This window comes from Gavialis gangeticus, unplaced genomic scaffold (genome assembly GCF_001723915.1).
Source record: "Gavialis gangeticus isolate Ggan-Ray unplaced genomic scaffold, GavGan_comp1, whole genome shotgun sequence".
In the NCBI taxonomy this organism is placed as follows: domain Eukaryota; kingdom Metazoa; phylum Chordata; order Crocodylia; family Gavialidae; genus Gavialis; species Gavialis gangeticus.
This window is the reverse complement of record NW_017729032.1, coordinates 231,384,965-231,389,182: the sequence shown is the minus strand read 5'-3', so window position 1 is coordinate 231,389,182 and position 4,218 is coordinate 231,384,965.

Genomic DNA, 4,218 nt, shown 5'->3' with positions numbered 1-4,218 from the left:
CTAACTGTAAAATATTGCCTTCTGATCTCTAACCTAAACCTATCCTCCATCAGCTTATTACCATTGTTCCTTGTCACCCCAGGTGGTGCTGGGGAGAAGAGGGCTCTACCTATTTGCTGTTGATCTCCCCTGATGAGTGTGTAGGTAGCCACCAGATCCCCACTCAACCTCCTCTTGCTGAGGCTGAACAGGTTCTGGTTCTAATCCCAATTCCAGCAATTTTCACACCTTACGCTTTCTCTCTCTTCTTAACCTTCCCCCAGGTACCTCAAACACACACATACATACCATACCATCCAAGTTAGGAACTCACCTGTATATATGTGTAGGTGGGTGGTATCTGTGTGAACTGGTGAATACATGTCATTGTGTGCGTGATATACGAACTAGTGATCCGTGTATGTTAATGGAGTCTGTGGGTATTGACAACTGATTGTTGTTTAATATTTGGTGTGTGTATATGGTTGAATTGGTGATAGGTATGCATGTGCCTAGGCTGGTTTGGATATGTATGTGCCTGAGTTGGGAGAGAAAGAGAGAGTGCGTGCGTGCACCTAATTGATTCGTGTGTTTGTATATGTGCAACTCTGCCACACCCTCCTGTCTAAAAGCGCAATACTGAGATCCTGAGAGTTGGCCTGACCCTGCACATGTTGTTGCCCTGTGGGGAGTCGGAAGCAGATTTGCTGCTCATGGCAGCAGTCTGCTCCTGCCCCTTCCAACCCTGCACTGCCCCCCTGCAGCAGCCAGGAGAAGCTCTAGGCTCCCCCTGGGTACTAGACCAGGAACTAGCAGGCAGAATGGAGCCAGAAGACAGTTGTCTCCTGGTGGGGGCTTGGGGATTGCTCCCTCCCCTGGGAGCTGCCTGCTGCTGGGGCAGGCTCTGATGCCAGAGGCCAGGTCAGGATGATGTCCCCCTGTCCCAGCAGCAGGGAGCTCCTGGCCCTGGCTCCCTGATTGGAGGCAAAAGGTTTGGAAAGAATTGCAGGGGAGGGGCAGGTCCCAGCCCTCTGCTCCAATCTGCCAGTGGGGCAGCTATCAGTGAGACCAAAGAGGCACGATTCCCCCCACTTCCCTTTAACCCAGGAAATGGGAAAGTTTTACAAATAGCAGATTCTCTAATGGAAGACACCATCCTCTCTGCATATTCTCTTTCTTCAGTAGTAAGTTTTGTATAAGGTGGAAGAGTGCCTGCAAACTTATGAACTGCAAACGAGTATTCTCCTGTAGCTTGGGTGGAAAGTGATTCTTCCATCATATTATTTTTTTAACATTTTGAAAGTTTTACCTGTCTCAAATTGGAACAGAAATCAGAATCTTAATTTTTTTTAAGAATCAACAACTCTCCCTCTCCCCCTTCCCCTCTCCCCCCCCCCATTCCTCACCCTCAAAACAAACAAACAAACAAAAAATGATGAGGTCAAGCTTCCAAAAATGTCAGAATATTTCCATTAGTATTGATTCTGACCAATTTTAGTATTTTGGGCTTACATTTCTCAACAAACAATCATTTTGACTTGAAATGATGTCATCTCTGATTGACTGGTTTGGGAAGGATATAGCTTTGTTGGATAGATGAATCAAAACTGCAAGCTCGTTAAACCACCAGGCAATTGCTAAACTTCATTGTTTAACAGAGAATTAGTATATTAGTATTAATATCTTAAGATTAAAATTCTACCAAATTACTGACAAAAGGAATTTTTGTTTCTCATGGCCCAGCTTTAAACCCAAGACAATAGGTGTTCATTATGACAATGCTGACAGAATCTAATCTATTCAAGTAATAAGTGAGTTCTCTCTGAGAGACTCTTATTGCATTAAGCCCATAAACACCAACCCACATCAGCGGAATGTCTTCTCTGCTCCAGCATTAGCTAAGAAAAGGAAACAGTGAGATCAAAATCACTGATATTGATCTCCAAGTATGTCTATATAACACTCACTGCTATGACCCTAGTGTCACCTCAGTATAACCTTGCAGCGAGCCAGCTCAGCTATTGATACAGCAACTCCATGCTGCTGTATGACTAGAATGGCTAGCATGCTATCTGTACTCAGGCTAGCCAGTTAAGAGCTAGCTCAGGCACATCTACTCTACATGCCCCAGATGAGATTTTAGTTCAGACATACACTGAGTTTTATATCTTTATAAAAGTCTCCCACATCATCTTTAGAAGTCTTCCCACCCAAAGAACCTTGTCTGCCTACGTCTTGAGACCAACACAGCTACAACCTACAACCCTCCTACTTCATCTTAGTTTCTTGAAGCAAAGGATATCAATATTTATAACTTGAATTTCTTCAAACAGAGCTCATTCTTAATAAGAAAACAATCATTTACAGTCGTCTGCCAAATACATTGAAATTCAAAAAAAAAAAAACCAATAAAAACCTTTGGAGCAGCAGAAATGTTAAAACAGAGTGGAATAAGCTCCATCTATAGTGCATTCCGGCCAGGGGCATGTTGTGTGGATCCCAGAAGTGCTACCCATTGTGCCAGACTGCGCCATGTGGTGCCTGCTCCAGGACTGCCCTGGCAGCTCCAGGACCCATGCTGGAGAAGGTGTCATTGCAACATAATTCCCAGAGCAGGTCTCATGTGTGGTGCAGTCCAGCTGGGGCAACACTGCATGAAGTGCACTGCCCACTCCAGCTGGTCTGGAATCCACACTACATGCCCCTGGCCAGACTGTGCTGTGTCATACCTGTTCCAACTGCTTCAGTTACTGCAGGTCCCAGATTGACTGAAGTGGGCACCAGATCCAGTATGCTGGGGGGAGGAATCATGGGCCCAATCTGGCCCATGGATTAACACCATGCAGGACCAGATGAGTTTGATACCCCTGCCTTACACCTTGATCTTACATCTATTACTCTCAGGTTTTTATTTAAGGCAATGAGGTCAGTGTCACGGGATCAGGACATTGAGTGTTGAATAGAATTTTAGGTTTTAACTTGTCTTTTTTTTTTTTGCCCTCATAAGACAGACTTTTAACATTACATTTATGTGGCTGTTGTTTGTGTGGAACATATTACTGATTACTGTCAAACACCAGTAATGCTATTATGATACTGGAGTAGTTTATACAAATTCCACTAAGTTTTCCCTTGGGCAAAAATTATTGTGCTAGGTCTCTGTCCAGAGGTCCATTTTAGGACAATGTGAAGAAACCTAATTTTCTGTTTCTGAGTCATCAAAAGTGAAGCATTTGTTTCTAGGACTTCCAAATTGGGAGCAATTGTCAGTCAGGCTCCCATGGATTTGCACATCTGTGACCAAAGGACAGATATCTTATATTCAAAAGAAATAGGCTTTTCCATTTTGTTTTGTTTTTTGAAATAAGAAATAGGTCCAGACCCCAAATGCTGAATTTGATTATCTACAATTCTTGGAGTTGTTGGATCAGAATTTTGCAGCTTGGACCCAGGTTAGGTAGTAATAATCAAACTAGTGACTTGCCATGCAAAGTCCTTATTTTTTATAACATTACCACCACTGCTACTGCCAGCCAGTTCTTCTATAATACTTTTCATCCGTATATCTCAAAGTGCTTTATAAAGGCAGTAAGCATCATTAGTCTCATTGGAAAGGCTGGGAACAGAGGCAGAATTTTTATCTTTTCATTCTGTTAACTATAAAATTGTACATTACTTCAAATGAATTTCACTGCATGGAATGAAATTCTGTCCTGGAATAAAGCTGTGAATTCATCCTCAGTGACAATTTTGGCATTTTTTTGTTAATAAAGCCAGCCTTATGTAGGAAATGAGCCTTTTATCTACAAAATTTATTTCTGATTCACAACATTGCTTTTGAATCTGCATAAGCATGATTATTTAGTGATATTGGTGGCATAGAACCCTTTTCTGTGCATCTCTTTAGATGACTGGTAAGCAGACATGGTGATTTTCTTCTCTAGGTTACTATATTTTAAGTTTATTCTAGGCTGGTTGTGATTGAAAGCAGTGATAGATAGTCGTTAATATCATATAGCTCTGACATGGCCAAAGAGAAGTGAATTCTCACAGCACAGTTCCTATTGGTCTGGATTCTAGAGTTTCATAGTTTCTAGGGTCGGAAGGGACCTTAGCAGATCATCTAGCCCGACCCCCTGCCGTGGCAGGAAAGAGTACTGGGGTCAAACGACCCCAGCAAGGTGTTCATCTAACAAAGTTCTTAAAAAAAAAAAAAAAAAAAATCAAGTGGAAGGTCAG